Genomic DNA, 27,969 nt, shown 5'->3' on the forward strand with positions numbered 1-27,969 from the left:
TTGTTCATCGACTGCCAAAGATATTTAGACCTGTCAACTGAATCACACTTTTGAAATGCAATGAAATGAAATTCTTAAGTTTTACGTTCTACGATGAGAAATTAATGAAATGGTGGAATGAAGAAAGTGGCACGAAACGGGAGAACCTCGAGAAAACCCACGCATACGGTGTTTGTCCACCACAAAGTTCACTTGGCGCGAGCTGGGATCGAATCAAGGACTCCAGGCACCAGAGTTGAACGCTATACCACTGAGCCACTGCGATCTCAGTCACACTTCTGAAAATACTTAAAGAAATAGTTGCCAACTAGAGATATCGATGACCCATTTGCAACCTGTACATAGAACAACGTGTGAAGTTGCATTTGAAAGGAATAGAAACGAATAGTTTATAGGTTTCAAAAGTCAGACAAGGATGTAGTATGTCGTCCCAATTATTCAACATTTATGCTGAATGTTTAATGACAGAGTTAGTAATGGGGAACTCGAAATTAAGATTGTAGATAGTTCATTACCAGAATCAGATATGCAAGTGACACGATTATTATAGCCAGAATCGAAGAAGGACAACAGCAAACAGTGGATGAAATAGTTGCACTATATATATATGGAATGAAAACCAACATCGAAAAATCAAAAATCAAGTACATAAACCGTGGAAACGCGCTCTTAGTGTTCAGAGTAAAGCAAAGGGAATTTGTAGATGTCGTTCATTTGAATCACTTGGGAATATTTTGACGAGACGCTCTTACCGCACCAAAAAGATGAGGACACGAATTGCCATAGTGAAAGAAGTATTTTACAAGAAATGAATACTCTTAGCTAGCAAGATTAACACTGGACTAAATAAGAAGCCCAAAGAAACTATATTGTTTACCACATGCTCACGTAAGTAGAGACCGAATTAAAGATATCTCGCCTTAGGTGGGCGCTCTACCAACGTCCCCAATTTTCGCTCTTCCTCATAAGTATAAGAAATTTAATGATTAGGTTACTCATGTTTTTACATAACAGATAAATTATTTGGAAAACACAATTTATACGAAGTACAGTAATGTGCAAAAATAATACAATACTGTTCTTTGTTTTAATCTATTCATAAAGGAGAGACAAATAAGAACATTTAAATTTTGTGTTTTCCACCTAAACATGTTAAACAGGGTTTTCAACATGCACGAAAATAGAGAAACTTTTAACATAGTAATTATTATTTTGCTATGTTACTTGGAATCAAATTGCTGTTTATGCATTTCCACTATGGCATTCGTTTTATCATTTTGTTTAAATGTATTATACATTGGTTGCTTAATCTTTAAAGGGCTCAATTCAAAGTTATATTAAATATTTTGTTCAAAAACACAGATGAAAATGTGCAAAATTAAATAGCAAGGTTTTTTTTTTTTTTTTTTTTTTGTAATATACAATATTTTGGAACTTACCCATTTAGTAAGAAGAATTTGTTTCTTTACCAGACGAACAAAAGAGAAAAAACTTGGTTCTGGACGAAGTTTCAATTTGTTATGTACGATTTTAATCAATATATTTGACACTTAAGTGCTTGATATTAATTTGTATATGAACGTGTTTAAACTGTAGTTTTGCAACTGAATCATCAACAGAAAGACAAAGCAAGTATATATTCATATTTGGTGCACTTCAAAGGCTACCTCTCTCTTTCCAACGATAGTAGTATAATTTTCTCTCCTGGTAGAAAAGATCATTTTTTTACGAGTGATTTGATGATATGTCGTAAATAATAATACAAATCCTAGCAACTAAAATACTTTAAAATTATTTATTGTTGCTAATAAAAATACGTAATTGTTGTTATAAGATTTCCCCATTAATTATAATCTTGTAATACATGAAATTACAATAGAAGGTTTTCATCAATATTGAGAATACAGGCAACGCCAAATAAGTAGAAGGTAATTACGGTATATGCGTAATAGTGCTTTATACAAAAACTTCTCTCATGTTGTTGACTACCATACCAAAGATATTAGCATTGAAATTGTAGGAAAAATAAATAACCATTTTAATCCATTTATGCCTAAAAGCACATGTAATATTTTTTTTTGAATAATTTCTATATAATTTGGATTAAAAGGAGTCAATTGAACATATTTTCACATCAAAATATATTTCTAAATATTTTGGGTACGAAAACTGGACCGTCCTACATACAGGACGTTAGGAACATATATAAGCTTGGTTCAGATGTGACCTGTGAAATATGTCGCACGTTAGAAACATTAATAATCATTTTGAACAATAATAAAAACTCTTACATAAATTACCTTCCTCAGCACTTTTCGTATTTTATTTTCACTTTTCACTGTCCATTCCTCATACCTCATTTGCTGTGATAAGCAAGAAAGCATTTCACATGCACACCAATCGCAAATTTCACACACTTTGTTGTTGTCTTCTGGTGACATGCTCTACATCTCTTTTGCATTTCCTGTGGCGCGACAAAATGATCTAGGCGGTCAAATCTAATATCAGTGTTTTCTGTTTGCTTGTGATCAGTGGCGTCGCTTTGTGCAGTTCACAAGAGAATGTGAACCACCAAGTATCGTGGGCTGTTTGTTGCTCCTTAAGATATTTAATATTTAGAATATTATTATATTGTCGTTTAGTTAAAGATTTAATTTCATTTTTCTATTTTTCGCTTGCTTTAGCCCTTGCGTATATGCATTCCATCATCACACCACATTCACAACAGAGCACCGAGCGTGATAGGCTGCTCTGTGTGTAGTACGAAAGGGAAACGTGGGCAACTGAGGAGGGGATCTGCAGTCTCCTGTCGTTCAAATCAAGATTTGCATGAGCAGCATTGACAACACTGTTGTTGACATATTTCCAGTAATATGGCGCTTTAAACAGAATTAAACAATGAACTGCAACTTAAAATATATAGAAGAATATAGTAGTACTATATAACTCATTCTTTCAATCAGTTATCCACATTTCTTTTTATCTCAATTTCTCGTAATGAAAATACACTAAGGGAACAAACAAAATTACGGCTGATCATACCAGGGAGAATGGGAGGTTTAAAACCCTTCCCCAGAGATTTTAAGTTAATGCAGAATAAAATTAAATTTTATTTATTTTTTCAAGACTTTTTAAATATGTATAATCTCTGATTTTTCTTTAGGCTATGTTTTTTTCTACCTAAATAAATTAAATGTTTGTAAGAAAAGCGAATATCTTATCAAAACATGCTGTACTTGATAATACTGCTACAATGGTAAAACCTTACCTTCTGTATTGTGAGAATCTGAGGGAAATTTTGGAATGGATTTTTTCAACATGCATCTTTAATACATGCGAAATAGAAAAAGATGAGTATTAAGATTCGCAGTAACGTACGTTCAGCTGTAACCGGAAAGATTTTTTTCTTTGGAGCGGGGTGGAACAGTAATGGAGTGTCTTGAGATAATGCAAAAGTACATGGACAAAGCGTTTCTAATTAAAGGCGCCTCTGCAACTATCATAATAATTTGATACATTGCATGTTTCGTATATACTGTTAAGAGTTCACTAAAGAGCATACATGGCAATTCAAACATACGAGTTTGGGGCCGCGGTGGCTCAGTGGTAGAGCGTTCACCTCTGGTGTTTGGGGTCTCGGGTTCGATCCCAACCCCCGCCAAGTGAACTTTGTGGTGGACAAACACCGTGTGGGGGGTTTTCTCGGGGTTCTCCCGTTTCCTCCCACTTTCTTCATTCCATCATTTCATTCATTACTCATCATCACCGTCTCCTTTAGCCTAACCGGCATAACCGTGGGACGTAAAACTCAAAGATTTCATTTCATTTTCATTTTTCAAATATACGAGTTGAGTTGATTTTTAGTTTAACGTCCCTTTCAGCAGCGAGGCTATATGAGACGGGACCTACTGATTAAAGTGGAATCAGAATCACATGAGCTCCCTCCGCGAGTCGAATTCGAGTCTCCCACGCCAAAGGCACGTAGGCTAACCGCTTAGCCACGAATGAGCTCTTCAAATATACGAGATTGCAGACGTTTGTAGTCTTGATATTAATGGAGATTACATTTAGTATATTGTGAAATTGATGGTGAGTCTGTAGAAAGAGAACGGCATACAACAAAATTCGTGAAAATTATAGCAAATAATCCGAAGTTTACTTCAGAAACTGAAAGTTGTGTTACCATATTAAAGAATATGAAAGCACTTAAAGGAGTACCGTAGCTCAAAATAGTTTCAGTGCATTAGCTATGGTATTAACAGAGGAAAAGAAAACTAAACTTTAGAAGAGTTATTGACAAGTTGATTGCCCAGAACATGAGAAGTAATTTCATACACGAATGAAATGGAGCATTTGTTTATAAATTGGTACTTTTCATTATATATATATATATATATATATATATATATATATATATATATATATATATATATATATATATATATATATATATATATATATATATATATATATATATATATATATATACTTTCATTGATTATTTATAGTTTTTCTTATCTAGAATATTGAAAGAATTCTAGAATAGAATTTTCTAGCGACTGTGAACTACCAAAAAATTGTCACGAGACGCTATTGCTTGTGATGTCCTACTGATGTCGTAGTCTTTTTCTGGTTACTTTGTAGAATATATTGTGCAATTCGTCTACGGAATGCAAGGTGGTCCAATTTTCCACCAGCCTTGCGATGAAGCAATCATCCATTTTGAACAACCAAATCAAGGAAATAAGCAATAAGAGGAAAATACAATTTCTTTCCTCTTACCGCTGTTCGGTACAAACTGATGTTCTCATCACTCAAGTCCTCACCTCTTATATATTTGTTATACATGTGGACTATATTAGGCTGCTGTACGATAATCTTCTTTTTCTCATTCTGAGAGTAACGGGCAACATTACAAGCAGGATGGACGCCAAAATAATTTGACGAATCGTTACTATACTATTATCGTTCCACTTCAGCACAATAAGATTCCCTGAAGAACGAAAATCAAAATGCCCTCTCTCCTATTTCTTCATTTCTTTCTCTTCTTTCAGTGGGCATTTTCCAGTCCGATTTTCTCTAACTGTACCAGTACCATTCATGTTCTCTTCTGATAATCTTTCCAGCAAATCAACAGATGTAAAATAATTGTCAAAAAATAAATGAAACCTTACATCTTCATTCAGTTTTCTCAGAACTTTTGTGTAGTGAAGGACGACACTCTCTTCAACACCTATTTCCTTGAAATCTTCATCCACAACAGTATTTGCTCCTTGATATGGCTCAATCTAGACAACGTACCCGAAGCTTATAGCTCCAACCCACATCTTATACCCGTAGCGAATTGGTTTACCCCTAATAAATTGTTTACGTGGATGTCTACCAAAATATGTCACCATAGATTCGTCAACACTGTGCTCAGTTTCTGTAGGAGCATATTATTGAAACTTGTCATTCAAGAACTCAACCAAAAGTCTCACTTTGGCAAATCTGTCATCTTTCTTCAAATTGTCGTTATCACAGATATGCGAGTTGGACATAATAAATTCAAATCGGTCACGTGACAAAGCCGAACTAACCAATTCATGTTTAGTGTCCAGGGAATTCTCCCAATATACTCTTGGTCTAGGATATTATACATACCCGCTTAGTAATACTATACCGAAAAAAGCTTTCATCTCAGTTAGAGACACATCACCAATTCTATTTCTCAAAGCTGCATATCTGTTAGTTTTCTGCACAAAAGTTCATCAACTCATCGTTAAAGAATTTGGCAAATATATCATACGGAGATTCTTCATGAGATATATCACTAGTGAACTCACTTTCAACATTGGTTATGTCATTTGTTAGATCTTTCTTTATCCAATGAAATGATTTACATTTCTTCTTCACACTTTGCTTCTTATTTTGGTCTTGTGATTGTACTACGGGAGCTTCACTGTCACTCAGAGCTTCTCTTCTACACATAGTCTTAACTTCTGCTGGAGAGGATAACTGGCGAGTAGGAAGGTTGTTAGGCGACACATGTTCTTCGTCACCACTATCTTCATCTGTAATGTTATCAGTATTTCCTGGTGGCAGAATTGTAATATTGTAAGAGTCAATACCTTCACAATCGGAATCTTAAGCTTCAAGTTCTGCTAGAATCTCGTGAAGATTCAGACATCTGATATATATATAAAGTACCAATTTTCCTTTAAACTATTGCGTTCCTTTGCACACAATTATAAAATAAACTTACATAAACCCTAAAGGAGGTCACAAAAATATAAGCTGATACTGCTATTTCTGGCTGATACTGGCAATGCTGATACTGGCATTTCATAAAGGGGCGTCTTAAGTAGGCAGAGAATAAAACTATATTTTGCGTTTCAGAAACATGAGCCTATCATAACATAGTTCAGACTAAATGAACAAACTGATAAAGAGTGCAAATCCCAACTCAAAAAATTATAGTTTTACATTACAAATCTTACATGATTGTAAGTTATTTTCCCACATCACGTCTAAAACATTGTTTTCGTAAAGCAATTTCCAAAAGAAATGTCTGGTTTTGCATACTAGAAAAAGATGAAATATGATATCAAGTGTTAGCTACAAAGCTAGCGTAACAAGAAAGCCAACATTATTGTAGGAAAAAGTAAAATATTTCTTTCCCTAAAGTATACAAATTCTTACAAAGGTGCATGGTTCTATGTTCCATGTTCCTAACGTCCTACATGTAGGACACTAAAGTTCAACCCTTCTCCGTATTTACAAATTAAAACCACTTCCTGTTTTTGTGGTATCGAGGCAAAAATTAGTCTGTTTACTTCACAAACAAACAGTAATACCGAAAATAAAATGAAAATAAGTTTATCATTACTAACCTTTCAGAGTCTATGTTGTGCGAAACACAAAAAATACTGGAATGTGCTTCTTCAACTATACATAAGCAAGTGCTCAAGCTAAGCAGCAGTACAATGCAATCGTCTGCGAATACTTCAGGCATTCATTTGTCGTACTACAATATCGCCAGCTCGAAATAATTAAAATAATTCTATTGACGGGAACAAAAGTAACCGTCCTATATTTAGGACGTTAGGCATATATGGTAAAGGAATCTTAAACCCTCGTTCACCTGAAACAGTAGCCATTAGCAATCTTACGAAAATTCTGACATGAGTGCAATACCAAGTTTAGGAAAAAACACAAATTGCAACTTCAGTTGATAAATTTTATTAAGAAGAAATGAAACTCCTTTATTTTCTGTTTGCTTGGTCAAATCCGGAAAAGTGGCGGCACACACTGATTTATACAATATTTGATTTTCTTTGACAAGATTTTACTCAGTTCATACAGATGTTGTAATTAATGTCTTCAGTGCATCACTGCCAACGTGTTTGAAGTTGCACAAATATTTCGGATTTTTTTACACCGAGAATCCATCTGAGAATCGCTCTTCTGTACGATTACATCAAAAACAACTATTTAAAATTGAAATCTTCAGTTTATTCTAGAAGTGTTTGAGATGCTTCACCGATATTACAATTCGATTTATCGAGTAAAAAGTGTCCTTTTCATCTTTTTTTCTTAATTGTCTCAATTCCAATGTTAGACTTCTTTTTTAGCCAGGGACGTACGCAGAGAATGAGTTCTGTGGCTCTGGATCTCCCTCGAAATCCCAACTATTCTGTAATTTAGTCCAATTTTAGGGTGATTTTACAAATTTTAATAGAATTTATCCTCATATTGAATCTAACCCTTTCGGGACTTAGTAATTTTTGTAGTGCCATAAAAGTTCTAACAGATTTCCACTTCGGATCTTGATTTCTAGCCTCTAGCATTCTCCTGTAACCTAACTCTTGAACGTGTTATCCCTCATCCACTGTCATAGACAACAATATGTTCTCTGGATGACAGAAGAACGCGTTTCTCTCAATCACAGGATCGATTATTCTTTTAATGTTGTTTGGCAAATGTCTAGTTGTTTGAACCACCTTCAAAATATGTTTAGGTCCATATTTCATGTCTGATATCTCTCTATGTTGAACCAGGCAGGAGCATATGTCTTTATAATGTAGTTTACAATCATTTTGAGTTCGTTTGTAGGATTTGTTTGAGAAACGTACAACCCTAATATCCGATTTGCACATGTCAGCCATCGGAAGTAACTGAGAGGTCCAGGATCTCTTATAGCCATGTCTGGAGCATACTGCCCTGTCTGAATTTCTCTGTTAGAACTCTTATGACACCTTCAATAATTTTTGATGCCATGGACTACAGTGAGCTGATAGATTGGAGAAAATGTAAGCTGTCACCCCCTCAACTGCTCGAAAGCTTAACACCAGAAACTATCTTATAACTTATGCATGACAAATGTGCTCATGAGTTAGACTTCTTAAACTTTCTATGCCAATACTCACAATGCCAAAATTTGATTTAAAAAATATCTAAATTTAAGACAACGTCCCTGACTGAATCAACATAATTTAGCACATCTAAATTAATAGGATGGTTGGATAGGGTGCGGATGGAACTCGAATTGCAGTCACCTTCTCGTGGTGAGTTCGAGAGAGAGAGAAATGGGTGAATAGCTGCAAAATCATTACGAAAATAGAATGTTTAAAATCACTTACATTAACGAACTATTAACAAACATGAGCTCACAGAACTAAAATGAAGTACTTGGTCGCTATGGAAATAGAAAAAAAGTAATCTGTATATTTCTTGCATAAAGGTAAAGTTTGGTGTTTTTTGTATTTTTATCAAATTTTAGGCCGTTTGCGCGAACTGAAGATCCAAAGTGTGATAATTTTCGTTATTTTTCTATTGATTAGCACGCAAATACGCAACGTTTGAGCCCTATTAGAATTCTATACTCGAAAATGTGATTTTTTTCGCATAAAGGCTTTTTACCCTCTCTCTGTGTGTGTCGTTTTATTTTCAAACTTCAGGCCGTTTGCACGAACTGAAGATCTAAAGTATGAATTTTTCGTTATTTTTCTATTGATTAGCATGCAATTACGCAACTTTTGAGCCCTATTAGAATTCGATACTCGAAAATTTTATTTTCTCGCTTCACCCTAATGTGTATATATTTGCTTTAAAGAACTTTCATCACTCATTTTGAAATGTATTTGAACAAGAAATTAAACACTAACTGCATCTATTTGCTGTACGTGGTGACACTCAACCTTGAAAAGTATAAAAACCTTACATTTCATAGCATCGTGTTCGTTCTGATGTATTACAAAAATCTTAATCATGAAGCATGTTTCAATGGAGGAATTTCGAAAACTTTTATTCAATATAATTCGAGAGGGTTACTGGTGTCAAAATAATTCGTAAAATTCCTGGATATACTAATGCACACATAACTTGTAGGAGTATTATACAATAATAATAATACCGTTCTTTCCAATCAAGGATAAGAAATAATTGAGTTAAGTTAAATAAATGAATTAAATTTAAATATAAATTCTACTAATCCAACACTGTACACATATTATTATTATTATTATTATTATTATTATTATTATTATTATTATTATTATTATTAATAATAATAATAATAATAATAATAATAATATTAATAATAATTTCTCCACGTCTTACCTGAGGAAGTAATGTTGTAATATACGGGCTACTTTTTCTCTGTTTCCTCCTGTATTTTAGTTTCCAAGATGTTCCTTACTGTTCTTGTCTGTATCTTCTTTATTTTTTCCGTTTAATTCCGAATGTGTTAAACGCCTATTTTCATGTCTTATGGACCACTCCAGTATTCCATATTATTATTGATATTATTTTCACTTTAAAAAACTTTGTTTTCTTATGCTCTTAGCTAGTTGTTTGTATGTTTCTGTTTTCTTTAATGTGCTTCTTGGAAGTTTGTTATGTTGGGTATTGTGCAACTTCTTATGTGTATCTCTTCTTTCTCCCTGGTTATTTCTGTTATGTCTGGCCTTCTAAAGTACTTCCTTGACAGTTGCTATTCTTCTGTCCCAGCTAAATTTATGTTTGTCTGTGTCAACGTAGAGTGTTTTTCGCATGATGTTTGTGATACGGTACTACTGGTATCATTTTCTATTTCATTCATATTTCTTGGCGATTTTTGACAGTGTCATGTTTTTCTTAAAATTTCATTCGTGTCATTACTGTGTACCTAATTGTGATATGTTCAATTGTTTCCCGATTTATTATTATTATTATTATTATTATTATTATTATTATTATTATTATTATTATTATTATTATTATTATTATTATTATTGAAGAATATATCAGTCATGGCATGAGGAGACGTGATAAATAATGAACTGAATCTGTCATGAGGAAAGAATAAGTGTTATTGAATTGAATCTATCATATTGACTATTAATCTATAATAGAATGTGTACAAAAGATTCAAACAAGGCATAAGTATTGTACAGTTTAAAACAAACACATCATTAGGTATTCCTTTGCTAATGATTTCGGAATATATTTATAAATTTGAATACAAATTTTATTGATATAAAAGTAGTATAATTTTATCTATAGCACTGAAACACGTATTCAATTTGACGAATATAATTCGCGATTATTGGCAAAGAAAATCTCGCAGTGAGAAAGATCTTTTGCTTCCGACTGAGTAAGACATTAGTTATTGGTAATTTCTTTTTCTATTTTTATTCATTATTTGTTTCATTTAGGCCCTAAGTTGAAGATAGAATGAAACACTGCATTGAAACAAATTAAAAAATAAAACTCTCTTAGGAAATAACATCTCTAATAGAGATGCAAAGAAGCCGGCTGTTTTGAATCGATGATTTTTTTCACATAAAAAGCCGGCTTTTTTGGAAAAAAAAAAACGAGAATTTTGGAAATTTTGGCTTTTTTCAACTTCATGATTTTTCTATCTAAATAGCTTTCTTATAGTATATTCTATAGTTAGATAAGAATTCCATGACCTGAATGTGATATTTCGCTCTGAAATTCACCATCAAGATGGATGGAGCACATGTTTTACGAATTAAAGCTAACATGAAGAATGTAGTATTTGAGGGCAATTTTAGAGGCTATTTAACTTTATTTTAACTTTTGAGTTATCGACATCTTTTTTCTTCTCTAGTTTGTCATCCGTGTTTCATTTCTAAGAGCTTTTAGTACTCTAGCTTCTAGCGCAAAAGTTAAACTTGCCCGTTTTTCTATTTATCCGTCAAAGCGTACGTTCTTCAATATATCCGTCAAACCGTACTTCCACATTTCTGTTATACTGTAGCTGTGAAGTGATTTAGCAATAATTTTCCGGACACAACCTTGAATACCAATTTATACAAATAATCAGTAGCGGATTTAGAAAAATACTTTAGGAGGGTTTTTTCTGATTGTGTCGTTTCCTAAAAAGTCCTAATTTTATTTGGGAAGTGCTTGAAGTTTATGGGTACAGGCATAACTAATATTTCGTTTGATTTATATGTTTAGCAATAATCTTCCGGATACAACTTTAAAAATCATTTTATACTGAGAATCAGTGGCGGATTTAGAAAAGTATTTTGGGAAGGGTTTCTTACTAATGTTTAGTTTTTTTAAACATTCGTAATTTTTATTTGACGGGAGCTTAAAATTTATGAGTAAAGGCATAAATAATAGATATTTCGTTTGTTGCAGACATTTCGTAACTTTGGGGAACGGGCTTCAGTCCGAAAGACCGCCCCCCTAACCTTCGCAAAACCGTCACTGCTGGTAATTAGTAATAATAACGATTTAAAAACAATAAAAAAGGAAGTCGCCCAACTCACAGTACACGCACTATTTCTACATTCACAGATGGAATGAAGAAAAGCTTTGTCAGAATGGTCGAATGCTGGTTGAATCCCGGACTTCCCGATAGAAGCGCAAAAGCTAATCACTCAGTCATGTTTGTTGTGCAGTTGTATTTAGCTTAACTTAAATATATTCCGTTATCCTTTCTTTTTTTGGGGGGGAGGGGGAGTTCCGTAATGATATGTTGAATCCCTCTTGTTAAAAATTCAGAAAACTTGAGGATTGGGTAAACTGTGATCGTGGTTCTATAAAACTTAACTGTAGAATTTCAAGAATATACAGAACCAAAAGCTCTAGATGTGCAGCCTGTAAGTGTATCATATAAATCTAAGTATTTCTCTTATGTTTTATTTTAATTTTATTTTGTTTCAAAAAGAGGGTATGGAATATTTTGAAGTAAAAATACTACATACTATTTTGCTAGTTATTTGTGTATTCTTTAAAAGGAAGTGTTTACTTTTAGGGTTGGCTGGTTTACACCAACTTTTTTTTTTAATAACTGGTTTAAACCACAAAAATAAAAAGAATGAAAAATGCGAATCCTGTGAACTTCATGTTGACGTTTCCAGATATCAAACCACCTGCAGTAGTTTTATTTCCCTTTCACCTTTTAATCAAGGTGTCCCATGTTCAATTCTCGGTCGAACCACAAACCTTCTTTCATGCGTAACCCAAGTAGCGGTTCGGATGTCAGTTTAAGCGAAAGTCTTCTTCTTGATAACCTCGGTATTTCGTAAGGATGTTAAGTCTAAATATACGAAACAAACCAAATTGTATATATTTTTGCATGCCTAAATGCGTGTTGTTTTATAAAGAAGCCAAGATTGCTTAAATATATTGATAGAAATTGGCAAAATTTATCGATTGCCTACGTAGCTTCCAACATTAGCTTGGATTGGACTTTCAATGATATCTACGTACTAAATTTGTAATTTAATACCTCAGTTTTAGCGTACTGATTATGGTACGTTGACCTTTAAATTTTACATGCAAAGCAATAACAGGATTTTCCCGTTATTGTCTTACATTTCAAGTAATGGCGGGATTTTCCCAATGGCTAGGGCGGGAGATTCTCAACTTAAGAAATTTATTGACCGCAGTTCTTTAAACTTATGGGAGTTCTTCCGGCATAACCCCGCTGTTGCATAATAACATCAAGGCGAAACAAACTTATTTCTGTGAATATGTAATATAAATACATAAAGCAAAAAATCTAAATCAAAAAAGCCTGGTTTAAACCAAAAAAGCCTGGCTTAAACATCCCCCAAAAAACGGGTTTTTGGCATTTTCAAAAACAACCATGGTTCTTGCCAACTCTGCTTACTTTTGTATATAGGAGGTTAAAACATTCTTATTATATACATTGGTTAATCCTGTGGAATTCATAATGTAAATATGTTGAAGAAAAATTGTTTGAAATATTTTTTCGAAATTCATAGTTTATTTTCGATGTTTTATATTATTATCAGCATCAACCACTAATTAAATGATTTTTTGTGTTATGGAGAAGCGATACAAAGTCTGTTTTATCAATTTAAAGCAGTATTTTGAAAAAAGCCCAAAATTTCCCAAGCAAAAAAGCAAAGCAGAAAAACCGAGTTTTTTTTCAAAAAAAGCCGGTTTTTTCCGAGCCCTTGCATCTCTAATCTCTAATAAGGGATTCTCACAGCCAAGTATAGATAACGCACGAGCTAGCTAAGTTTGATCTCCAGTGGCTCTACTTAATCTGGTTTGAATCCAATTTATGAAACAGGGGTTTCGACTTTCTCATATTGTAAAGATAATGAAAAGAATCTTAAACTCTATACTACTCATCAACAACTTTCACGTGTTGTTATTAGGATTTCTTCTAGTTATTTAACGAGGAAAAGTTGTCGAAACTTCAGGCATTTCCGGGCTAAACATCACACGCAAACTGTAATACTACACATTATTGTCTGTTGAAACACAGTTTTTTGTATGCTTTATTCTTCGAGTCTTTTCTTGAAGTACTACCGATTAGAATGCTTTCGGAAACTAATTGCAATATAATGGTAGCCTATATACACTACAAGAAGAATTGAGAAAAGAAATGAAATAAAATTCTTAAGTTTTTCGTCCCATGGTTGTGCCGGCTAGGGTAAAGGAGAGAGTGATGATGAGAAATGAATGAAATGCTGGAATGAATAAGGTGGGAGGAAACGGGAAAATCCCAAGACAAACCACGCACACGGTGTTTGTCCACCAAAAAGCTCAATTGTCACAAGAAAAATTGAATTAATAGGACAGAAATAATATTAAAACTTGAGTAACAGTATGAAAAAGATATTGTAATAAAACATTTTATTTATAAAAATACCAAAATGGTTACAAAAATATTGACTAAAATCCAAATAATAAAAACATAATTATTGCTGATAACAAAACATGCCACTGAAGTGATAACGAAACAATAAGTGTAATATTAACGACAATAATTCTATGAATAAATACTACAACTCAACACATACAGATTTTCATTTACACATAAATAAATTACCACAATTTCATGCATAATGATGTATCACATTTATTTACGAGCATTTTTAAAATAGTTCTAAGAATATTAGATAATAATAAATTAAATACATAAATAATTTTCAAATAATTTAATAATACTGTACAAAGTAAAAATAATAACAGTGTTCTAATTGAGCATACATAGACCTTCTTAATATATTGCATCTCTACCAAAAAACATAAAAATTAACATGTTATATTTAAAAATTCCAAATAAATTTAAAAATATATGAAGTATTCATAATTTGAAAGCTAGAATATTGTGAATCTATTTTAGAATTTCTTGCACATTTTATGTGGATTGCGATTTGTACTATAATTACAAAAGTTTGAAATACAAAATACCCAATAAAAGTTTGAAAATAATTTACAAGTTTGATTAAAAACATAACATAACGGATATTTGAGAAAAAATACAATTTGTTCATGGCTGTTACGACTTTTCTTTGCTTGTTAAAGTTGAACTACTATTGATATTTAGTATTTGTTTTCAGATTAAGCACCCCATTAAAGATTTCAGGACCTACACTAGGTACTTTACAAATTGTTTCACAATATTTTAAAATAATGTAATATGAATATTATTATTCTTACTACTTAAATTACTCCCTAATGTATACCTAAAGAATATAATTATTTTATCTTTTTAAAATCATGTTACGATATATGATGGTAGTCCACATATACCCTGTTCTCTTGCTGCAAAGAAAATACTCAAACAAACACTTAACTTTAGAAAAGAGTTCTTGCATTCTTGAAAATGAAACACCCGTATAAAAGCTAGATATGACCCTTCAGTATTATCTGACTTCCTATGAAGCAATGGGTTTTGGACGGATCCCTCCTATTTTGATTCTTATCAAATTTCTAATTGTCTGTACCTTATGAAACGCTCTCTGTACACATTTCTTGATTTTGTATAGAGCAACGCGTCACTCGGTGTGTACTAATTACTATAGGGAAATTGTTCCATAATTATAAGTAGATATTTCTCCCCATGAACTCACTGCTTGATACTACTCCTCATTATTATGGTTTCATTGTATTCATTCTCGTTTATTTTTACAACATATGTTCACATCCCCCTCCTGCAGAAAAGTCTGTTAAAAATGAATATGATACAATATTTAAATTTCCAACTCAACTTAAAAGAGAAAGAAGTGAAATGAGAAACATTACTAACGAAATACTTACAATAGTTTGTACGTAATTTCAAACTTCATTGTTATTGATATATATGTGAAAGTCAAAGAACAGCTTTAAATCTCCACGAGAAAATATTTTGTTGCATAAATCTATTTATAAAATGAAAGTAATGAATCACTCGTAACAACTCACTAATAATTATATATTCTCATAACTTTCAATCTAATCACATTCATTATGGCAGACAGACAAATAAATATAACTATCACTCACAATCACTTAAATAAATATAACAAGCATTCTAGTTCCTGAGATCAAAATTCTTCAATAAATAATAACTTTTGGGATAATAGAGTAAATAATGCAAAACGATCTCAGAATATCTAAACAGCACTTAACAGCGCAAATGAAAAAAAAAAGTATCGTTCACCGAAGAAAAACTTCTAAACTTAAAGTGAAATTCAACTTTTATGTCTTTTATGTACTTTTATGTCTGTAGCAACTAGCCTTTAAAAGATTAGAAACGTGTTTGAGGACTCGACACCACTAACATTGCACGCAATTAAACTTCTAGAACTATAGTCTATACACAGTAATGTAATGCTAGAATTTTTGTTATCGAAAAGATAGTGTATACACTCGTTTCTCCCTAAATTTAAGATGAGCATACACCGAATTACGCCGTATACTCGTGTATACCTATACATCTCATTACATTCATATACGTACATAGCCTAGTAACAACTAGGATGTTCAAAGTACAAGGGGATCAAGTCCATTACCAAAGTTATGAGAAAAAGACATATAAAGTTTATATGGTACGCTTAATTACAAGGGAAAGTTAATACTGTCTTTGACATTATAAAAGTTGTTTAGAATATATGGACATAAATCTTTTAAGTTCTGGATTGTGCTCAAAATAGAGATCTCAAAGATGAAATACGTCCAAAACGACCAAAAGTGGATCTGATTCCTTTATGCACTGGACACGTCAACTGTAGAATCAATAACTTAACTTTAAGAACATACCCAGGTAACTGAAAGACAGAAGGCTTACAACTCTTTGTATCACAGTACATAATAACTCACTAATATGTTCTTTTAACTTCACTTCACATATTCACTAACATACACAGACTTCAAATAAATATGATTATTATTCGCATTCACTCAAAACATTGTACATAACAATTTCACAGTATGAGTATTTCAGAATTCTTCAGTAAATGGTTCGAATTGTACGGTAAATGATTCGCTGGATCCTTTGGTCCAAACTATTGTCAACGAGTTGGCTTCTTAAATCAAACAGTATGATCTGTTACTGTATTAGTATATCACAAAAATAAATTATAATTCTAGAACATCAATTGAGTCATTTGTTTCTCCAAATTTCTTATTCTGAATCTCTTATTGGAAAATCTGCTGCTATGCATAAAGAACAGCAAAATGTGTTACCTTATCTCCAAACTCGAAGCAGCCTGAAGCGTTTGTTGTGCCTCACATGAGCACACACATCCTGTTTTGAGAGTGTACGGTCGTGTTTCATTTCTATCTGGATAAAACACTGATATTTCTTGTTTTTGTTGAGTACACACATAGCTAGGTCGACACATAGTATTCTCATTAGCACAAACTCGATTAACTAATGTAATGGGTCTTCTAAATTCGTCCGTGTCTGGAGGTTCCTCTACATATTTACATAATGTTTCCTGCCCGATTTCAGACGGACAATTTGATCTACTTGGTGCAGCCTTTGCACAAATAATTGTGAAATGCACTACACACACTGCAAAAATAAGGTTTGCTAAAACTTCCATCGTGTCTAGAATACCAAGTGCCACTCTTTCCAGTAACGCTGCACAACTGATGTCTGATGCTATTCCAATAATTTAAGTTCTTTATAAATCTTGCTATCTTTCCTCTAAAGAAATTCCCGAATACCACCCACACCTGCTCTGGCGGGGGCATTGCTTAAAAGAACTATAAACGACAACGTAAAATCAGGGGATGCGCTTGATAGGAATGTGGTTTGAAGAAACTCAAGTATTACGCACGCGTAGACCTAGTTTCCGCTTGTGAATGAATGAATCAGCTATCGCAATGGAGAAACGCTAAAACAACACTAGCTAATTGGGGAACCACAAATTTCCTGCATTCACAACTCTTCTGCTTACCAAGATTGACAGATAATGTGGGCGTTTCGATTGATATTATTTTACACAAGCCTTCTACGTCATTACAACGAAGCGCACGGGGAAAGTAATACATGAATCTCTTAGTTTAATTTTGTTCGAATAGGTGCGTTCTGTTGACTTGCTTTCGAAAAATTAAAAATCACCTTCTTTCCTTTCACGGGGGAAATCCATTTTTTAGTACCATGGTACGGGGCCCAGTTCACCTGGGGATGTTTCGTCGTCTTCGAGTGACTAAGGTTGCGGGTATGACTTCTTCTAGGTCACAGATCATGAAGTTCATGACCCACTCCATCAGTACTTTATACTGTATTGACCCTTTTGATGTTAGTAAAAAGGGGACGGCAGACACAGGGGCGTAAATGCAGGGTGGCTGGACTGGTAAAAGGCCAGGGGCCTATGCGTGGCCCGGTACATTTGTTATTTATTTCTTTTATAGTTTTTTTTTCATCCAAGAGATTGCTCTCAGTATTAAAGATAAATAAACACATGGCATTCAATAATGCATGCCATTCTTATATCTTTAGCTATTGCCATAACAAACACGGAAAATTTCAGTCTTGCGTATAGGCAATGTCCTACTGAAATAATAGAGAGTGTTTTTTTTGGGGGGGGGGCACAATATCAAGAGATGGAATATACTCAGTAATCTTTCATCCAGTACGGATGACCAAAATGAAACTCTGAAGAAAGTAAAACCAATAAGATGAATCGAAAGTATGACGCGGTTTTAGTCTTAAAAGTGAGATTTCAAGAAATTCAAAAAACTCTGCAGAATAATTCTGTTTTAAATCTGACGAAAAAATGGAACTGAAGAACTGAAAAAGCATATTGAGAACTATAAGATGGCATGGCAGAAATAAATGGGCTGAGTAATTATTTCCAAGTTTAAACCATTGATTTTCTTGAATGTTTAGAAGGAAATTTAGACCATATAAAAGTAAGTAGTTGTATTCTGTGTAGTGTTGTGAAAGCCTGGGAAAAAACTGAAATTTTGGGTTAAAAAAAAAGTTTTTTACCGTTTATTCCCCGAGCCTGTAAATAAACGGAAAATTTGGGAAAAATTAACATTTTCGAATATTTTAGTACGTCATGCTTTTAAAATGAAAGCTATTTTACATTTACTAGTTTACAGTTAAAATCATTGAATACTTATGTTTCTTGTATTAGAGTAGGGAAAATTTGTAGCAACAAATATATGTACACCACTCCTTTAAATTTAGCACCGTGATAGAATGGAGTTATGGCTACAAAAGATACTGAAATATAATCCTAGCTAGATTAATTAATATAGACAAATTTAATTATCTTAATGCAATCTTATGAAGTACTCGCTTTATGACAGGGTAGTGTTAAAATAACCGGGCCAGAATCATTTTAGTTAATACCGGTATGTTAAAATTAAATATATATTTCATGGAGATACTATCTCCCTTGTGTTGTGTAAAATTTTCGGAACTTTTGACCCCATTAAAAAATCTTTTGTTCGGAAATATTTGAAAGAAAACAAAGATAAAAGAGCTAATGTAGAGGAGTCGCTAAAATTTTATTCTCTTTAACGAGGATGATTACGAAACATCACCTACTGATTGAAATCCAGATTATTTTCCAATAGAGTAACTTCCAATAAACCTTTGGTTATTGTTAATTATTCCATATCGGACTCCCGAAGAAAACTCATCGAAACAACTTATTGACCGTGCCAATAGCGACTACTCTCAATCATGACTCCGTTTTCTTTCATTTAGAAATAGGAAAGAAAGAGAAGAAAGTAGAAGGGTAAAAGAAGGAGGTAGGTAAAGAAGAAAGAAAAGAAATAGGGTATTTTAATGAGAAACAGATTACTGGATAATTCCGGAAATATAGTAAAAGGTCGGGAGAGTCGTTGAAAGATGAATCATTCTAAATGTTATTAACAACTAATCAATTTTGGAATGCTTCGGAATAGACACATGTTCCCTCATACCACCCAGACCTAGCTCCAGGCACAACGATCATGGGGTTGCCCAGACCTAGACCTGGAAATGAGAAAAGTGAAATTTAATTCTTTGTAAAGTTATTCCGACCGGTGACTGATAACTATCCAGCATCTGAACTCTGTCCTCTAGGATCGACCACACATATGAATTAGCCAAGGAAAAAAAAAAAAATCAAACTTATCAACTCAATATAAATTTATGTATCGCATCAATAAAAGTCTCAACTTCCTGGAAGAAAGATGTCGTATTTAGGCTTATCCTGCTATTTTTGCTTCACTCCTCGAGCCGATTTAAACCATTAGTGACGGTCCTTCATGACCTAGGTTATTTACCTTAACACATATATATTAAAACATGACACATATATTACAGATGTTAATATGACAAATGATATCACTAAAATTACTTATATTAAATCTATCATGCATTCACACGCTCACTCACTCAGGACAGTGTATCTATGTTTAAAGGAAACCAACTAACTACAAAGGTACAAATAGTTTATTACATTCATAGTGAAAAAAAGGACAAAACAAATAATTATGAAGAAAATATTCAAAGCACAAGTTCTTGGTTATATATTAATAGAGTACATAGTGTTATATTTTAGTAATTTTTTATATATTCAATCATATTGACAAATGAAAAAGAAAGAAAAAAAATAATTACACGTATCATATCTTAGGCATGCTAAAGCAAAATGATGATTTGCGACATACGCAAAAGAAAAAAAAACTTATTTCACTTAAAAAAAATTGGACAAAGAGGAAAGAAGGAAAAAAAAAAACTTTTTGGTGTATTAGAACTTATATGAGTCTCTACCTCACGTCGAGATATTAAAATATTAATAATTTCGAGCGTCCAAATCACAACTCACGCACTAGTCGGAGTGTCCAAAACGTTTCGCTCCATTTAACTTAATTTGTGGTCATTTATATATATCTCTATATGTATATATATATCTATTGGTTTACAAAACCATTCGTCGTCTATATTTGGTTTGTAACTGGTAACAGTTTATATCTGCAATCGCACACTGCTACGTCTATACCCATCTAGGGATTTCGAGAAAATAACTTTCACTAGAGGATGTTTCTCCTCTGAGACGATCCATTTCCAAACTTATTAATCGAATAATTTCAAGTTATTTATCCAACACTGGGACACTTCACAAGACCTTTCATTAGGATTACTTTCGTATATGTTTATACATGGTTCGGATTAAAAAAAAATTGATCTTCCACAGGTGTACGGAGTATGATGGTTCAAATTGAGGATAAAAAAAAAAAAAAACTGGTCAAGTCACAGGATACACATGAAGGTGAGACGGATTCAAGGTACACTTTCCACAATGGTTTTAGGTTAATTGTTCAGGGATAATATTTGTTATGATGTGGGTTACGTTTAGACCTGCCGATATTTTTTCAATGCATGCCATTATATAAGTACAGAGGTTATCACTTACATTGATTCAGAAGAAAAGGAAAATTATTTAAGTGCACGGCGGTATTCTTAACAAAATCTACATTCTTAAATTCGTCGGAAGACTTCTGGTAAACTATAGCAACCAATACACGTTTTTTAGGGGGACTGACACGAGCGCTCTTACATATATTCATAATACATTTAATATCATACTTTTACTTTAACATCATATTCACATACTAATTACACATACATTTCGAAGTATTTATTTCTCTCTCTATATATATATATTTATAATAAATGCGCACACATTTAAATTAATCACCCCCAACAATAAAATTTTTCAAGGTTGCAACATTGTCCAAGAAAACAAATGACTTCCAACATTACATTTGGAAACAAATTAAATTTTATCTGATACCGCGCGTCTATAAATTTTCACTTTTATATAATCAGTTCGTGCTTAAATCATGGAAAAAAAAAAACTTTGGAAGGCAGGCACGTAACACAGAGCATTTCTAGATATAACTAGGTAAATCAAAATACAATTTCTGGGCCCAGGTTAACTACAAAGTAATTGAAAACCAAAACAGAAAAGGAAAGTGACCAACGGATTAAAAAAAAAAAACTTAAGAGGAACGACGGTGAAAGAACGTAATCGAAGTGTCGTCAACTACGAAGTCTCTGTTCATTTCGGCGATAGGTCAAAATGTGATGGAGGACCCAATCATTATCTACTCCATTCATGAATCGTGTCTTGCAACGTCTCAGCTGGTCATTTCAGATCAGAGTTGTACGTTAAATAAATCGTAAGTAACAAGTTCGAAATCTTGGGGGGGGGAGAAGGTTGAAAAATTAAAAAAAAAAACTTGAAGAAATGAAGACAGAGAGAGAGAGATAGAGAAGAAGGAAGACTAAGAATAGGGGCGCCAAAGACTTAAGTGAGAAATAACTCACGCTACAAAGTTAGAAGTCGAATTTCGCTCTCAACAAAATCCATAGCCAAAATATTCTTAATATGCCAAAAAGGGTTCGGCTTACCAAATAAATAGCCGATAAAACTGTCTGCGAAGATGAGACAAGTCTGTGTCCACAATGGGATTTTCGGAAAGACAAAGGCTTTAGGGAAATCCCACCACTCACCGTATCCGGTCAACACCCTTGCAGACCCCGAAATCCTCCGGAAGGTTAGAGACGGCGTTAATTTAGGATTTCAAAAGGGAGAAAAAAAAATCATCCGACCTCTTGGAAACTAGAAGATTCCAGGATAGTAATGAAATTAGAATAATAGTTAAGATATCCCTGATTAGTGATTTGCCGAAAATAAAAAAAAATTAAATAAACTGAATTTTGGATCGGTGATTTCTATTGCCAAACTCCACCGATAGCTACCCTGCGCAGACACGCCACAGTCTGGGATGTCGTTAATTTCCCTCGTCTAATTAAACTAAGAAAAGAAATGAAAATACTTAAAGGGACTAGGGGTCGACATCCGGGTACGCGAAAATAAATTTCAATAACTAATTGTTTTGATTCTGTACCCAGTCAGAGCTGTCGCCTCCATGAACATTGTAAGCTAGCCTGAGTAGGTAACGTGAAGAAAAAAAAAATCTCACGGAGTGGTACATTCTATTTTTAAAACCGACCAGAAGATATGATTCACTACAGCCCTGTTGTCTAACTACTATTGTCTTTTCATAATTTATTATTCAATATGTCTAGTCAGCGATTATATGATGCTACCCATTCTATCAGATGGTATTACTATGGTTGATTACTATTATGACACATAAACTACAAAGTATTACCGTAGTCCGACTATATATCGCCCTCCGGTCCGCGTGATATTATGGTGCAGGGGTCAGAACCTGAGATGTTTGTAGTTACACGTATCTATTCAATATCTATATATCAACACGCGGCGAAGTATTCACTGGGCTACTATATATTTAACTATATGGGTGTCCTATATTCTATATTCATTTACTACAATATTCATATACTTATTAATATTCATATTCACATTAATATTCATTTGCCACGACGCTATATTCTACAAACACCCTGTTTCCTCTATCTACGCCCAGTCTATTTACACATTTCATCATAATACTTTAAAATCTATAATCACTACAAACATTTTCCCATTCCGATCACCGCACGAAAACCTCACTCGAACCCAAGACTCTTTTACCACACACACAATACTATGTAATACTTGGTAGCTTTATTAAGAACGAAAGAAAAAAAAATCCTATGTATGTTCACTGAAAATAGAATTATCTGCGATAATGTCTAATGTTTATAAAATTCTGCATCAACAATGAAATTCTACAGCCACGAAGAAAAATGGACATTTAATATATTTTCAAAGCGAAGAACTAGCATCATATCGCCCGACTGCTGTTAAAAATTTACGTATTGTTTATTTATTTAAATATTTAGATTTCTAAACTATGCAGAATGTTGAAATTTTCAGAATATATTAATTTTGGGTCACTCGACCTAACTGTACATTCATATGGGCTGTGAATTATACCTTCTAGGTTTTATTTCGGAAAGAAAGGTCAATTTCATGAAAACTAAATCACTAAGTACCTCGACGGAAGAATGGCGGTTAGTACTGACTTTTGACACTAGGGCTAGCGACGATATAATGAACCCTTGAACAACTGAATGTGACCTTGTACACGGAATTATTATACTATATTACGTTCACTTAATGACGGAGTAATAAAAATTTATCGCATAGTAAATACTACACTGTCCAACACACTCTTTCATCACTTAATTATCACTATCACTGATACTACATTACCAATATACACATACTACTCGAACTACAAGACACATCATGCCACATTCATACTACACACTACATTAATACATGTTATACTAATAAATACACACAGAAATCATTCCGATTTTACCATGTTAAATCGGCTCTATGAAAGGTAACGAAAGGAAAGAAATGAACAGGGCCAACTGGCCCTTATATTTACTAAATCATATCCTTTACTCGACCTATTTAATCGATGCCCTGAGGGGACATATCGGAGTATTAGCTAGCAATAGGACCCCTGCCCTGAAGGGGCAGGAACCCGGAACAAACTGAATGTTCAACTCATCCCGCTGGAAGCCGTACTCCCAATTTGGGAGTCAGATAGGAGCCCTTACTGAAATTTACACGTGCATTGTGATTACTGGACTGACTACCACAAAATTAAATACCGCCATGTTACTAATAAATAAATACAAAAAGAAATCACATCCACTACATACACGAACACAAACGGTAGTGAGGCAGGCCTTACGTAACTAGAAAAGGAATAATTTTAAGGATAAGAATATTTTAAGGGAGAAAACACCACTCCTCCGAAACTGTTTATAAATTCCTAAGAAAACTCGCAAACTGATGCACTTTACAAAGCCTGTCCATAACTAACAATATCTGCACAACATGGCGTCATCTATTTTTTATTTCTTCAGTCCGGTTTTACTATGAAAAACTAACAAATTATGGCTCCGTAGCTTCCTGCTTGGTAGTTATTCGACTATTATATCAGTTTTACCTTTTACTGCAGGTTTTCTCACTCCGTTTCAACGTTTTTGCTGGGAAGATCCAAATCTAGCTGTTGTCAGCAAGATTTTCCGGCTTGGAATGGAATAATTGCGCCCTAATATCATAGCGTGGGTTTATCAGCCAATCAAAACTAAGCATTTTGGCGGTGGGGCTTTGAAACGAATAAAATTTGGTAGAATCTGGATTAAACTAGTTTTTTAGAAGGACCTCGGTATCTAAAAGAGAGGTGAAGGGTGGTCCTGAAAATTCTGTCGAATTTTAGATTGGTTATTTGATCTGGAAAGTTCCGTCCAATAGTGGATCTATATTTTCGGATAGCACTGACACCGTAAGAATTGTAATAATCCATTTACATATACATATGCAAGACTTATAACTAATTTAAAATATAAATAAAGATATTGATTCCCAAAACTATCATTCCCAATGAATTTTTTACAGTTTTTCCATGTTAATTTGAAATAGAATAATGAACAATATTACGAATTATATGAACAGCCAGAAATTTTTTGTTAAACGTCAAGTACAGTCGGTGCAAAAAATTTCGGGCACCCTCCTATTAAAACATAATTTCATTAGACTGTAATGGCATATTACAGTTCCCCGGCGTCGTTAAAAAAAATTTTGTTTGAATAACAAAATTTTGTTGAATAGAATTAACATGTATTAATACTAATAAACTAACTACTCACTCATACTCTCATACACTCATACACTCAAATGAGACAGTGTAACATTCACTTTGGGTATTGAGATAGAAGTTCACGTTTTTTGTCCTCGGTACAGTTGAAAAGTTTAAGATTTTGGAAATTGTGAGTTCCGATACTTTCACCTTTTAGATTGTGTAATACAGCGCAATTTTTCAATAATTTAACTGCTAAAAACGGGCCGGTATAGACTTTCATCCATTTTGCTGACTCATGCTTTATAAGTGAGGATAAGTTATGCAGTTTCAACATCACTAATTGCCCTTCTTGCAGATTTATAGCGTTTGACGACTGTTTAACATGACTTTTTAATTTTACCTCTACTTCAGCGTATCGGAAACGGTTATCTATGGAATCTAACTCTTTGGGCCATGGGAACACTTTCCTATAGCTATCAACGGCAGAATAACTAAGAAAGCGTTCCGCAGGCGTACAGCCAATACTGGAACAATATGAGTTATTTAGGAGATCCTGAATTTTGACTAGGTACTTGTGCCAAGTGGTTTGATCCTCATGACACCATAATCTAACTAGCCTATTGAGTTCTTTATGGCTACGTTCTGTAACGCCGTTAGCCTGCGGGGAATAACTGGAAGTTTTCTTATGTTTAATTTTATATTTGTTACAAAAGTCCTGCCATAACTTAGATTGGAACTGTGGTCCTTTATCAGATAAGAATTCCTGTGGGTAAGGCAATAGATGAAAGTATCGTCTCTCTAATACGGTGATTATTTCCTTAGTATGAGCCTTTTTCAGTGGGAGGAAGGTAACGAAACGAGAATAAATATCTGTTAAAGATAAAATATAATAATATCCCTGACTGGGTGGCAATTTTCCAATAAGATCCACCCCCAAAGTCTCATGGGGTACGGTGGCTTGAATATGGTATTCCTGCTTAGCTATAGCACGGTTTGTAAACTTTGTTTCGGCACATTCTATGCAATTTCGTATGAAGTTTTTAATCGTGGTTTTTTTGATTCTTCCAATAAAATATAGCTCGACAAAAGCGATAACACTTTTGAACTCCAAAGTGACCGGTAGAATGGACAACACTGATAATTTGGGGTATACAACTCTGCGGTATCACTAAGAGCCATTTCTGAATACGCAAAGGTTTAATATAAATTAACCCACAGTACATTGTTACTCTGTCCAGATTACGGTTGTTTTCATATTGCTTTAACAGGTTCTTACATAATTCGTCTGTTATTTGATTTTCTCGAATAAAGTCTAGATTAATATCGGCATCCTGCGTTTTGGTTAAAAAATGAACATAATGTGTTTCGGGCTCAAGTAATACCTCAGGTGGGTATCTACTAATTGTGTCAGCTACAAAATTTTCTCTGCCTGGACAGTGTTGGAAAATTAAATCAAATTTCTGCAGTTTCAATAGAATGCGGGTGGTTCGTGGCTCAAGGTTCTTTTGGGTGAATGCATGTGTGACTGCCGCGTTATCTGTATGGACATAAGTAATACGACCCATGATATACTGCTCGAAATGTTCACAGAGGAACAGGACTGACAGGAGTTCCAGCTGAGATATTGAAAGAGACAACTCATAGGGTTTCACCCGTCGACTGGTATATCCAATGACGTTAGGATTATCTTTATCTGAAGGATATTGTGCAAGTAGGCCAGCCAAATTTTCCATGCACGCATCACTATGGATGTGAAAAGGCAAAGAGAAATCCGGCTGACTTAATGCAGGTGGATTACTAAGAAGAGTTCTCAGTTTATTGAAAGTTTCCAAGGCTTCGTTATTCAGAACGAATTTCTGATCCTTTTTCAGGAGTTGATACAGATTAGCAGTGAGACCAGAAAAGTTTGGGATAAATTTTCGCCTCCATCCTATAAGCCCTAAAAACTTCTGTAATGCTTTCTTGGATTTCGGTACTGGAAAACAACGAATTGGCTCATTGAGTCGAGGGTCAACCCTTATTGTTCTGCCACTAATTATATGTCCTAAAAATTTGATTTCCCGTGCAAAGAACTTACATTTCTTGAAATTTAATGAAAAATTTGCTTGTTTAAAAATTTCGAAAGTTCTCTCTAGATGAATCAAATGCTCTTCTTCAGTAGTTGATTTTACTAGTACATCGTCTAAATACAAAATAACAAAAGAACGGGTCGAGTCATTAAAAAATTTTGTCATTACTGATTGAAATACAGCAGGACTACTTTTCAGCCCCTGTGGCAGAACAGTAAGGCAATATTGTCTTCCCTTGTACACAAAACTGGTGCATTGGTAAGAGTCTGGGTGTAAACTGATCCCATAATATGCACTTGACGCGTCAAACGACGAAAACCACATTGCCTGCGAAACACGGTGTAGTAACTCATTGATAGGTTCTACCTGCACCTGTGGAGATATAATTTTTGAGTTGGTAGCCCTCAGATCTAAAACTGGACGTACACCGCCAGAGGCCTTCCGGACGACATGAATAGGATTTCGATATGGAGACATTTGTTCTATTGCTATCCCCAACCGTAACCATTTATTCAACTCTGCTTCAAACTCAGGTTGTATAGCCTGGGGAACGGAATAACATGGTCCAACAACTGGTTCTTCATCCTTCAACTGTATTTTATAGGGAGGCGCGTTAACGCGG

The 27,969-nt window shown here is 33.8% G+C and overlaps 1 long non-coding RNA gene across 1 annotated transcript in view; it reads right to left on the reverse strand.

The window, feature by feature from the left end:
• Positions 1 to 26,248, reverse strand: part of LOC145660566 (uncharacterized) — a 69,806-nt gene extending 43,558 nt beyond the window's left edge. Inside the window, exon 1 of the long non-coding RNA XR_014126836.1 lies at positions 24,643 to 26,248. This is a non-coding gene — a long non-coding RNA (uncharacterized LOC145660566). The remainder of the gene's footprint in view (positions 1 to 24,642) is intronic.
• Positions 26,249 to 27,969: the final 1,721 nt, after the last annotated feature.

The sequence above is a fragment of the Thermobia domestica genome, chromosome 9, assembly GCF_964235325.1.
Source record: "Thermobia domestica chromosome 9, izTheDome1.hap1.1, whole genome shotgun sequence".
NCBI classification, from domain to species: Eukaryota; Metazoa; Arthropoda; class Insecta; order Zygentoma; family Lepismatidae; genus Thermobia; species Thermobia domestica.